We start from the raw sequence: 13,861 nt of genomic DNA on the forward strand, positions 1-13,861 counted from the left end.
AGCAAAATGCTGTAAATAGGAATTTACTGCTCCCTTAGTTACAACAGGACTAAACATCAGTGTACAGAGCACTCCAGTGCTGTATTTCCTCTTGAAATGCAAGTTGTTTTCTGCTGAGACTCCTTTACCCCTTAGTTTTCGCAGAGACATGGAGAAGCTGAACTGGATAGGGGTTGGCCAGTGGTTCTAAGCAATTTTGGAGGGATTTTAGAGTGGTGTAGGCTAAGCTGAGACAAGGGAATTGCCAGACTGTCTGGACAGGAGGTGTCTGCAGCGGGGCTGGTCTACTGTGGGAAGAGCTGTATCTCTCCATACATGTTTGCAGATCACCTGTGCTAGCAGAGCAATGTGTTGGCCTGTGCACAGAGATGTCCCTAACAGAGATGATGAGAAATCAGTTGCCCAGGCCAGAACTCCAGAACCATTGAGATGAACTTCTTCAGTGTTGCAGGAGCTCTCAGCTTTGCTCTGCAATGAGAAGCTATGAAGTGTGGGAGTGGGGAGAGATGAACAGCACTGAGGGCATAGAGTGTGTGTGGGTGGCTGGGTTTGAGGGGATGACAGAGAATGTCGTGTTTGATTGATTGGGGGAATCAATAATATTATTTTCCTCAAACATTGCAATAAAAATTAAAATTGCTATCCATGCATTGATATTGTTATCCCTGAGCTAGAAACTATAATCCTCCTAGGAAGAGTGAATCTCATAAGCATATATGAAACCAAATACAGCTAGGAGTAAAAGTCATGAGAAAAACAGAACCATCACAGGCATTTTACAATATTGCAGAAAACACTAATCAAGCTAAAATAAGGTGCTTGTAAACTCAAATGTTTTCCTTCTGGGAAAGGTGGCTAAAATACTCAGCCTTCCAATCCTTATATGCAATTCTCATAATAAAATTAATAATTGATACACCATAATAGTTTTGTATCTTAAAACATTTGGCTGAGATTGATGCAAATGGTCATGACTAGGGAATGCTCAGTGCTGCTAGTGCCCAGCAGTTGTTAGCTAAACAGAAACATCACTCCTGGGTGTCCCAGCACTTCTAAGCATCCAAACATCACAAATAAATCAGTTTCCTACTGTACATTGAGCTATATTTGGAACAAGTTTATTTGCAGAAACTGTAGCTTCAGCTCGCTGTGCATTTATGAAAAATGAATAGAAGCTTTACCACTCAATAGATATTTTAATGGCAAAAAACTGCTTAGAAATAGAGCTGGTCAAATGATATCCACAAATAACCTATCTGCAGTTTTTTCTTCTATCAATGTCTGAATAAATTCTAGTTCTTAAAACTCAGAAAGCAGTACTTTAAATAATGGTACTCCATGGTCCTTCCAATAATCTGAGAGCTGTAGTAGAGATCTTGCAGAACTGGAAGTTTCTGTTTGGTCTGATCATATTGTTAGCAGGGATTTTTGCGTAATGTTCATTTATGGAAAAGTCAAATGTTTTAGCCTTTGAACTTCAAAGACTCTAGTTTGTCTTTTGATGTATGATGGCTTAACACTTGCAAGGTTGTGACACCACCCTGAAAATCTTGGGTCAACACCTGTTAATATGTTTAGAAATTGCTGTTTTATTCCTTGTGTTTTATATATAGCCACAACACAGAAGTGGCAAGCACAGCTAAGGCTATTATACTTCCTTGTTTATATTAACCTCTCTGAAACATAAGGAGGGAGGAGATGGGACCATAGGCCTATCCCTTTGTGCACTGCCCAGAGATACAGGTTGTTGGCAGCAAGTATGAATTGCATAATACACTTGCCTTTAGTATGCTGGTGGTATCTGAATGGAATTGGTAAATTTTCTTGGTAAATTTGTGGCATAGCAACTTGAGCAGCAAATATTAGGTCAGTATGTCTCTGCATGGTGCATTGACTTTGCCTGTGGGGGGTGGAAGTATAGAAAAGAGGAGGGAGGAATATGTTTCAGTTTTTCTTCAGTTTTGCTCCCTATCAGATGAAGAATTCACATCTCGGTGTTATCCCAAGCTTGACTGTGTTGTCTGTTGTGTGGTTTGTTTTGTTTTTGTTTTTGTTTTTGTTTTTTTTTTTTTCCCTGCAAATGTTCCCAATCTGTGATTTACATTTCCTATTTGACATACTGCTGACTCTAAAACCTACACAAATCATGACATTTAAAGTAAAAGAAGAGGCTGAAATCTTTTTAACTGCCTCCTGAGCCCTGAAGTCCTGGTGAAAGAGGGACTTATTGTTTTCAGGTTTTCTTTCAGAAATATGAAAGTCAGAGACTTAGTGAAATGAGATTTGTTATTCCTTTGCTTCATAGACTGTACAGGTTTTTTTTTAAGTCCAGTCATATTTGTAAAGTGTATGTTCAGCTTTGTGTGAAAAGTGTGAAAAGAATGCACAGACTGTAATGAAATTAGGGGTTTTTTCCTATGTGTTTCTCTGCACAGCACTTAGTACATTGGGTCCTGATGCAGATACTGGTGCTTTTTAGGCCACTACGCCAATTAAGTAGTGATATTTAAATTGCTGTTATACCATAACAAGTTAACTATAAAGAAAAAAGTTTCTTCCTAAATCTTGTTAAGGATCTTCTATTCAGGTTAGTGAAACCCCACTGTGTCCCAGACAAAAAGACATTTCCAAGAGAAGAGGATTTTTTCAGTTTCTTATAATTTCAGGTCTTTTTCCACTTTCTTGTTGCTGTTGTTACGTTTTGTCTTGTTGTTTGTTTTTTTGGGGGGGTTGTGTGTGGTTTTTTTTTTTTTTTTTTTTTTTTTTTTGAAGGGGGGGGAATTAACAATAATACTGAATTTACAGACTCAGAAATGGACAGGATGGTATCCTATAAATCCTCACATAAATGATATAGACCTCAGGGTGAAAAAACAATTGGACAAAAGTCTATGGAGAGACAAAATTAGAATTACTGAAAAGCAGCTATGTTAACTCCTATCAGGGTTTTCGACCAAGTCAATAGTACCTCACAAGCAACAGCATTTAAGGGAGATGGCAAATCCAGCAGTATGAGAACAGACACTTTATCATTGTCCATTATGAGTGTGGGAATTACTTACTATTCTGCCCAGGAACATCTCCAGACAAATACAAATGAAGGCAGTCTCAGTCAGTAAGATATGTCTGGGTTTTTTCGTGTCATAAGCTTTTTAGTATGGATGGTTTGAGCCATGGTCATTTCACCATCTCTATGAGAATGGTTATCAGCTCAGGTCTTCACCACTCTTTTTGTGGTGGCATAAGATATGGCTTCAGAGTATGCAGCTTGTCTTGCAGCCTAAAATCATCAGAGGATCTCCAAATTACTGTTTGTTCTATGTGTACAAAAGCAAATTGTCCTTTTTCAGTTGGACAACTCTAGTGACATATCTGTGTAGAATTACCTGTGATGCTTATTACTTGAGATATATCTGCTGCTGAAGCCTTCATGTGTATTTCATCATAGAGAGGTATTTTAGTTCATCTTTTTCTGCAAGGCAGATCCAAGTCAGGATCCTTCAGCTCCTCTGATATAGGCTGAAGATCTCCCAGACCACCTATCCCTGTGCTTTATTATGTCTTATGTCTAGAAGTTTTTCCTGATGTCAAACTTTGGTCTTCCATTACAATACAAGCCCATTACTTCTTGTCTCCGTAATAGAAGAGAGCAGTTTTGTTTCTTTTATTTCTCTTACAGCTACTTTTAGTATATTTTCATTGAGAAATGTATACATCTCCTTCTTTTTTCTTCTATAAACAAAACATTTATACTTCCTTCAGTATTTTCTCCTACCTCATGTTTTCTAGAACTGCCATTAGTTTTCTCTGGATCATCTCCTGTGTCTTCTGTGGACTCCATTTTCTGGCTGACAGTCTGTCATTTCTGAATAGAGTGGAAAGATTGCTTTACACATCTTACTGTCAACTCTCCTTCTCTTTCAATATATCTTCCTTTGATATTTGCCTTTTTTGAAAGAGAACATCATCATTGACCTGTTGTTCAATTTACTGTAACTCCTGTGTCTTCTTCAGGACATCTGCTCAATCAGTTCTTCCCCATCTGGCAGCTGCAGGATTGACTATTCTTGTCCAGGTGTAAACTTCATGTTAGTCTTATTCCACCAGATCTGTTCTCCTTTTTCAAGAGCATTTTGATTTCTAATTCTGTTTTGTTCAATGTACATGTAGTCCTTCTGAGCTCTGTGTATTTAATAAATATATTGTAATTAAAAAATTGAATAATAACAAACATACACTTACAGAACATGCAATTCTTCCTTTGCACTTGATCGTGTACCATTGATAACAATCTTCTTCAACTACTATCTCCAATCTGCCTAAAAGCTTTACTCGGTCCTACAGAAGTTTCACATTAGGCATGATTTTCTTGATTGTTCCTAGAAAGGTCTCTTGTCAAGAGCTTTAGTGAAGTTAACAACTAAGACCTATGTTTTCTCCTCTGTGAGGCATACTATTCTGTTATAAAATCAAATTAGTCTGATCTGAGAAAATTTGTTTTTGGCAAATGCACACTGGATGTTATTCATATCTTTGTTTTCTTCCAGTTGCTTTGTTTGAAATCAAGTTTATATTTGATTATTTCTTTCAAACATTTTCTAGGAGTGTAAGTAAAACTGAAATTTCCTGGCTTGCCTTTTTCTCCTTCACCCATTAGTAATGATAGGCAGTTTATCTGCCCTTTTTCAACCCTTTGAAATCTTGCTTGGCCTCCATGGTTTCTTAAAAATCACTAAATCACTAAATAACCTGAAAATGTTTTCTTCATTGAGACCAGATTATTTAAAACTAGTCCAACCTATTTTTACTCTACTCTGGTTTCTTTATGCTTTTTCTCTGGTGTTGATGATGATAACAATCTTATCATAGCTGGGCTATACAATGAAACTAAACTCCAAAAGTCAGTAGTAATGACTTTGATGAAAGTAATAAGAAAAATACATCAAATGAAAAAGCAGCTATGCTGATCTGCTGGTAACATTCTCAAAGTCCTCCAAATTGTTTATTTCTTCACTAAAACCTCTCAGTGTATTTAGGTGTTGGCTTAAAGAATAATGTGTCCTCTCATTATGAAATGCATGCGTTTCCCCTCAATTTTCTTGCAGTGATTTTTGTTATGTCACTGATCTTCTGACTGTGATCTGAAATCACTTAAAATAAGATATCTGTTGTCTTTCATAAGATTAAAATAAAATAGTGTAGCTCTAATGTTTAATACCAGCATGCTTTTCATGAATAATTCAATCCAAATGGTGGGTTTGTCATGGTTTCTGAAAGTCCAAATCTTTCTTTGGAGTAAAAAAGAGTAACAGCTCAGAACCCTTGAGTTAAGGACGATGATAGTTAGAGACAGAGTTTGTACAGAAATCATGGAGTATACTGTAAATGACCAACACATTTCTAATCTTGAATGTAATAAGATCATTTTTCTGAAACTGATAGATGGCACAAAATGTTTGTAAAACAGTGGGCTTGTAAATTTTTCTTGGTCTCTAGTTTATAGAGATGGGTGTCTTTATTTATTCTGGGGGCCTGAAGCAAAACTAATATCAACAGTGAATAATTTTAAGATATAATGATCTCTCTGAAGATATAACAAACACATGCAGAAGCCACAGTACTTTTTCATCTGGTACTAGCATGAAGTGATGGAAAGTGGTTTAACTGAAAGAGTGTGAAAAATACTGAGCAGCACCTGGAAAAAAGTAACAAAATCATTCCATATAACCTGGTCCAGTTTAAATTGTGGAGCAATATATTCGTTTACAATTTACAAAACCAAGGCAGACAATGCTTTTTCATACTGTCTCATTGCTGCTCAAGAAGAGCACCATGCTGACTGAGAAGGCATGAGTTGGGTGTTTCCCCATAGCTGTGCCATTTATATCCTGAGGTTCTTGTCCCATGTGCGATTTAAGAATGTTTATCATTTCACCAAAGTTATATTTTCACTCAAAAAATTTCATTTTCATTTGAACTTTTGAAAATACTTCTTTTCAGCAGATGGACCTCAAGTACAAAGAGAACACACAGCCACAGAAAGACCAAGGAAATGTATTTTCCCTGCCAAATTTCAGCTATCACTTATTTTAAAAGGATAGGATGGCTGCAAGTTTTATTCTATTTCTATATACAATTATGAATGTTTAAATTTGTGCTAGTTTTTTATGACCCACTAGAAACATGGACCTTGGTAGGGCATGTAGAGTTCAAGTATAAAGTAGTGATCACTCCTCTCCTGTGAGAGTTAGCAGCCTGGAAGATGTGACATATATTAATTAATATAGGGAGAAGTGGTCAGGTAGAAAGGAGCAGAGGGAACAACATCAGAAGATGTGATACCACCACCAAAACTTACAAGATTAACAGATGTCTTAAAACTTTTGAGTGTTGTGATTTATCCAAAGTATGTAAAAAGAAGTGGATGTCTGAAAATCTCAGCTTCTTATTTTTTATTGTCTTAAGTTTCTAGTCTTACGGTCATAAAGAAGAGTGTAATGCAACCAGGAAATGAAAAAAAAAAAAAAAAAAAAAAGCACCCATAACTCACTGAATTAGAATTCAAAGGGCAAAAATTCAAAATCCTTGTAGGTCCCCTCCAACTTGAGATATTCTATTATTCTATGAAAAAAAATCATGAAATATATTTGTTTATTAAAGAAGCTACCACATTTTTCTAAGAAAATTTTATTTTTCTGGACAAATAAATATATTCTTGTGTTGGAACAGAGCAAGTAGATATGACTTTCTTTTTCTGACTACTTGAAAACTGCTTGCTTAATATGCCCTGAAACTAAAATGCTGAAAGAAAATACTTCCTTTGGCAGGTCTTAAGCCTGTATGTTAGCCTGAATTCAATAAACATGAGCAACTGAAATATATATTTTTAAAAAACATTCAATCAATTACAAGTGTTTCTGATAACAACACTATATTTAAAGAGTTTGTATTATTAACTTTGATTCATTGTAATTTAACAGAGTAACATTTCTTCTGTTATAGCATTCCAGAAATTGAGAAATTAATTCCCTTCCTTCCCATCTTATTTCTCTAAGGAAGTAAAAGGTACTCAGAGTCTGGGAAAGAGGTAATGGAGAGCTAATATATCAATAACCCTCAAAACTGGAATATTCAAATATGGGTGGGAAGGAGCTGAAAAAAACAGAATTCCTTTGGGAAAGAGTCAAAAGAAAATAATTTAGACATGTTGCTTGGTAGAAAAAACATTGTCTTTTGTTATATTTTTTGCTAAAAGTCCTTCTAGTCTTTGTCTATTGTGCTCCTGCAGGTTTCCTGAGAATTAGCAAAATTCTCAATAAACTCAGGACAAGTTGTATTCTTAATACAACTCAGTACAACTGATACAAAGGGCCAAAATCTGCACTCTTCATTGAATCAGTAAATGCAAAACACAATTGTAAGGTATGGTTATTGATTTCTTGTGAAACCTGTGGACTGTATGGGGCAAATGCTGGCTGGAGGACTTTCACTTTCATGGGAGATTTGTCATGATTAATTCTTTCATATAAATGCACTTCTAAATCTAACATTTTATTTTTTTTCCCCTGCTCAGTGGCATCCCTTTAAAGGGGTAGAAGATACTGAAATAATGAAGTATTTTTTCTTAGGAATAAGCAATACAGCAATTTGTAACACATTTTTTCTTGTATTTGACTATTTTCTACAAAATGTATTTTCTTTCACATTATTTCTTTGTTTTATCTTGTTTATATTGCTGTTTGCTCAGTTTTCATTGAATTCCATTGGCAATATTTTTTTTATGGTAACTACATGGTAAATTCTCTGGAAAATGAGAATGACATACCGTTTTATATTGTAGTAACAGGGATTATTTTCTGTTTCCTCACAAGATCTTTTTGAAATCATAGTGGTATAAATTGATAACTTAATGGTTTACAGATGTCTTAGTTCATTATTACCTCAGAGATATTCACTAATCTCTTGATAGCATGATTACAATAATGTGTATCACCTACACAGTGACACAAGCTAAGATTTCTGTCTATGCAAAGCCATTTGCTTTTCCTTACCTCTCTTTTTAATGTCCTTTTTAGGTCAAGAGCAATTAGAATCTCCTGGTTGTTTTTGTTTTATTTTTTTATTTTTTATTTTTCAGAAAACATGTACAGTGTTTATAGCCTCTTTTCTTCGTTAAATCTGCTGGTAGATGCATGCCTGGACCACAAAAATCAGGATCCCTTTTTAAAGTGAATAACCCATCTGATAGCAATATGGATGAGGGGCAAATGGTCTGGGACTACCCTGTCACTTATTGGCATGAGCACTTTATAGTCGGCAGATGATGCATGTTAGTTTTAAGATTTGTGTAAGGGATGCATGTCCCACCCCAGTCTTTGTTATGTGTATTACAAGAGCACAAGATTTAATTTTAACTCACTTCAGACATTAAATCTGGGTTAGTATATTCTGAATGATATCTGCAAAATGTCTTAATAATGATGTAGAATTCATGTTTATAGCAGTGTGAATAAATGAAGCTCATTATAAAAAGAATGTTGGCTTGGAGTTCATTTACTTGGGTTATCTTTATCCTAACAAAAATTAATTAAAATATTAATAATTTTCAAGGTAGTCTGAATCTTACATTGTCTCCTCTGTTATTTTGCAGCACTGTATTGCATAATGTTATTGAGTTATGTTATTAAAGTATGAAGAAAGTTGCAAAAAATCAGACCATGTATCTTTATAGTATTGTTTTCACTTGGTTAGGATGGGCTTTTGTATTCTCAAGCAAATCTTTGAAATGGAACAAGGGGAATGGGTGGAATACACAAGAAAAGAAGATTATAAATTGTGATGAATTTCAAATAGACAGAAAAAATAAACAGATGAGAGAGAGAAAATGCAATGTTATTTTATATGTTAGTGTACATGTCACCTTAAATCATTGCTCTGTACAGTCTCCAGGGGTTGTCAAAGCAAGCACACAAAAAAAGAGTGAAGTAGCTGCCTCACTATGGCTTTATGCAAAGACAGTTTGCAATACTGCAAAATCAGGCAAAGTCCTTTCTATCAATGTTACAAGAGAAGCAAAGATTCAGAATTCAAATTGCAAAATCCACTATTCCAAAGTTTAAATTTTAAATTGGTTATTTACATAAGATATTCTTGTAGAGTTCATCCTTCTGGGTCTATAACCGTATATGTGGGGAAACAGATTATCCCACATCTTCCTGCTGCATGGATATGACACCTCTTCCTGTAGCATATGGTGTTATGAGATACCGTTGTAGACAGGATATTGGGTCAGATGGACAAATCTTGTACAAAACTGTAGATTGTGTGGGGATGTACACAAACTTAAGAGGTGATTTTTGGCATGACAAGTATTACTACAAATATCCCTTTGTAGAACCTTTCTTAGGTAAAGTGAAATAACAGTGTTTTTTCCCGATGTCTTTGAGTGCACACACATTTTCTTTTTCCCCACAATAACAAACAACAATTTCCTTCTACCTTTTGTCGTGGTGCCAGTTTTTACTGTGCTGCTCATTTAGTGGTCTTGAATGTCTAGATTATTGATTTCACTGAATTTTATATACATTTTTAAAAAAATCTGCAGGTCTATTTTCTCATAAATTATTAGGAAATGCATATCTGTCCCTATAATTAGGAATTATTATTAAAGATTAGAAAAGTTCTTATGTCTAAAATTGGAGAAATACTTTGAAAACCCTTTATAATGTGTTTTTTTAATTACCAGAGATTACTTGGAACTAGTACTTACTGCTGTAAGATATCTACATTTATTAGTTATCTACTTCTGCTGTTTTTCCATGGAAAACAATACAGTAGTGGTGTTGAACATGTATCAATTTCAGTAATTATATATTTGTGTGTATAAAATATTGTGTGCGTATATATACATATATATCTATGTGTACATACATATGTATGTTTTTTAGTTTGTGTGTATATCTGCATACATACACACAGACATATATGAAAGCTATATATTTTTCATGTTGTTGATGACTGCTGGTACCCTAAAGCATTCTGATTTTCCAGAGAGATTTTCAGAGCACTCAGTAGTCTCTGCACAGTTGATCCCACAGAGTATGTCAAATTAGGTAACAAACCCACATTTTAAGCTTGGGATTTTTGGAAACACAGGTTCAAAAAAGAGATATACACCAATTTAGTTTACTTTATTCTACTGTATATGCATAAAGCTTCTGAAGAAGGTGCACTTCTATTTGATGTTTCTTCAAGCTTTCTCATCCAATTGATACAAATTCAGGGATGTCAGTTCAAAGCAGTCTCTATTGTATTGCATCAGACCCTGTTTTAAAAAATGGCTGCCTACTGCAGCTTCTGAGTGAAAAATAAAACTGCCAGCATTAAATACAGGACACTCTTTGCTCAGTGCTGCAGACTTTCACATAGCTCTACTAAGAATTCAGCTCCAATAAGACTTCACAGAGTTGAAGGAATAAGATACTGTGCTGTAAACCCAAGTTTAACATATGAGCCTCCTTTTGAACTGTTCCACAGTTACTTGTGTTGCAGCATCTCTGATTCTCATTGTATATCCCTTCTCTTTTTTTAATAAGTTATTGTCCTGGGTTTGAGTGAGTGGTGGATTTTTTTGGTGGCGGGGGAGGGGGCTATAGGGACAGCCCCCTGTGAGAAGATTCTCAAAGCTCCCCCAGCTCCAAGTCAGCTCCACCTCTGCACCGAAGCTGAGCCCATCAGCTGTGCCTCTGTGATAACGTATTTAAGAAGGGATGTGGTGAGGAATAGTCAGACTTGTGATGAGGAATTACAACATCTACGTGAACACTGAGGTCAGTGGAAGAATAGAGGAAGTAAAGCCAGTGAAGTGTGCTGGAGCAGAGACCCTTGTACCCTTCAGTGAGGCAGCAGGGCGGCCCCCCCTTGCCACCCATGGAGGTCTGTGGTGGAGCAGACACTGATTTATGGCCTGTGACAGGCCTCACATTGTCAACTAAGGTGGCTGCACCCAAAGGAGGACGGTATCCTGTAGGAAAAGGTAGAACTCACTGTTAGAGTTCAGCGATGAGAGGATTGCAGCATGCGAGGGTGTCCCATGCTGGAGAAGCTCGGGAAAGGCTGCAGTCTGTGGGAAGGACTCCAGTTGGAGAATGTTGGTGACCCATGCCAGAGCAGAGAGGAAAACACTGCGGCCCGTGGGAGGGACTCATGTCAGAGAAAGTTTGTGGAGGACTGTGTCCTGTGAGAGGGGGACCACGATGGAACAGGGGAAAGAAGTTCCAGAAGCTCCCCACACGGAAGATGGAAGAAGCACCAGCAGTGACTGCACCCCCCATTCCCTGTCCTTGTGCTGCTGGGGGAGGAGGTAGAGATATCGGGAGCAGAGCTGAGCCTGGGAAGAAGGGAGGGTTGGGGGGAAAGTGTTCTCAATATGTGGCAATGCTTCTCACTGTCCTACTCTGTTAGGTGGTGTTAGTGTCTGTAATAAATGTATGTTCCTTTTCTCTCTTCCCCTAACAAGTCTGCCTTTTGCCAATGACCATAATGGGTGATTTTCCCCTCCCTATCCTTTCCTGAGCCCAAGTCTGGCTTATTTTGCCATTCTCAGCACTGAGAGGGGAAGGGGAGAGTGGGCGGCTGTGTGGTGCTTAGTTGCCCTCTGAGCTCAAATTACAACAACTAAGTTACCACATGAGAAGCTGTCATTCAGCAGTGCATACAGAGGAAGCAAGGAGAGAACATGTTATTCATTTTTTAGTAATTTTCTTTCTCTTTAAAACTTCAAGCACAGTCAAATGTATCAATAAAACCCAGCTAAAATACTGCAAATAGTTCTTTTTTTTTTTTTTTTTTTTTTTTTTTTTTTTCTGCAGCAGTCAAAACAGTGTCAATACTGAGGTGAGCTGACATTAAAATATATTTGAAAGCCTCATGAATACCAATCTATTCAGACAGGGGGTCTCTTTAAAAAGCAGTTTCTATCAAAGATTCAATTTGAACTCTTCCTTTTGCTTTGAATTATACAGAAGACATATCTGAAGAACATGACCTGCTTTACATCATTCAAACACATAATACAGGAGAAAATGTTTCCTTTTATCTGACCCTGTGGGAGATGTTGTACATCCCTAGTGCCTATGTTCTGGTACTGATACAGCAGATGACACATAAATGGAGTGACATCATTCACAACTGATGATTAAATACTTCCTAGGGACTCACAAAATAGTTCTGCAGAAAATGAAATGAAGACTAGGCAATAATTGGACTTTTCAGGATCCCTTATTCTTCTCATTTCACTTTTTATCTTGAACATGTTAAACCTGAATCTTACATTTTTACAGTAGATTAAATACTGTGTTGTTTATTGGTACTTTGTATGATTTAAATGATTGATTTATGCCTAAACAAGTGAAATCATGCTACTGTTCAGAAGAATATCTATTACATCATGCCCTTTCGATGACCTTTCATTCAAACACACTTTATAGCAATACCTTGAAAACATTAACCTAATATACCCATTTACTGTATTTTTATGGTCATTTTTCAGATGGGTAAACTGAGAGCAGAGGAGGGCAAAGGCAGTGACATATATTCACTGACACTGTCTCTAGTCATGAGATTCTATGAGAGCCTATGATTTTCTGTGGAGAGCAAACATCTTGATACAACATCTTTGGTGTGGATAACAATTCTGCATTTTAAACTCTACAAAAAGACTGGCATCATTATTCGTTTTACTCTCAACTGTATATAGTTGTGATATGCAGATAGAAGTGTGCAGTAACAAAGAGAGAGGCAGATGGTTGTTTTACAATTAATTAAGGTTTTTCTATATTTAAATTTGCTTATTTTAGGTATGACAGACAGTTTATCCAAGAGTGTGAGGAAAATTAATCCCTCCAGCCCAACCTTTGCTACAAAAGAAAGTGCAATACATTCCAGGTTCTTTGGGTGCTAGCTGTTTGCATTAGTGTTTTCTATGCTGGATCTTAAATCATAGATTTCCTGTCAGCAGTTCTTTATACCTGTGATGTGCAATAGGTTGTACTGTAAGTAGAATACAGTGCCTGGTGCTGTCTATGTTGACATGCTGAATATTTTTAGACCATGCATGTATGTAAAAAATATACTGCTTTTTTTTTTTTCCAGTTACAGTTCAGTATTGAAACTCTGAAGGATTTACTCACTGAATTGATTAGGAAGTTAGTTACAATAATATAAAGAGAAAAATGAAATGAACACATATCAATATGGCTAGAGAGATTCCAAGAAGGAAAGGGCTGGGGTATATGAGTTTTATTTACCCATTCACCATAAAGAAATATGATAGCATAAACTTTCTGTCACTCAGATCAGGTCTCAGATCTTTTAGAGGAGGAGAGAGAGTCAGAGCATAAAGCAGAAAGCCCTTGATATTTCTATGAAAATGAGAAATGACAGAGTGATTGTTTCCATGACCACTTCTCTACAGTCATTCTGTCAGAAGTCCTTATATGAAAATAATAAATTCCTTGGAATGCACTGGGCTTCATTTACTGCCTTTATTAAGCTGTTTTCTTAGCAGTTTCTGAATTTTTGGATGCTTTGGTGGGCATGTAACATTGCCTCTCTCATTTAGTCAATGAAAGGGACAAGATGCCTTATACATTCATCCCATAGGTCTATCTCCATACACAACAACTACAGATCAAAATATCTCTTCTAGGTACATTAATGAAATTAAAATCCCCTTAAACTCTTAAAGCTGTTATAAATAATTATGGTGTTTGAATGTATCTGGAAATTCCTGAGATTTGAACTCAGTTTTGTGTATATGTTTTCTAGGCCATTAGCATTTGATTTTGTTTTTATAGTTAAT

The sequence above is a fragment of the Tyto alba genome, unplaced genomic scaffold (genome assembly GCF_018691265.1).
Source record: "Tyto alba isolate M040663 unplaced genomic scaffold, T.alba_DEE_v4.0 Super-Scaffold_13, whole genome shotgun sequence".
Taxonomy (NCBI): Eukaryota; Metazoa; Chordata; class Aves; order Strigiformes; family Tytonidae; genus Tyto; species Tyto alba.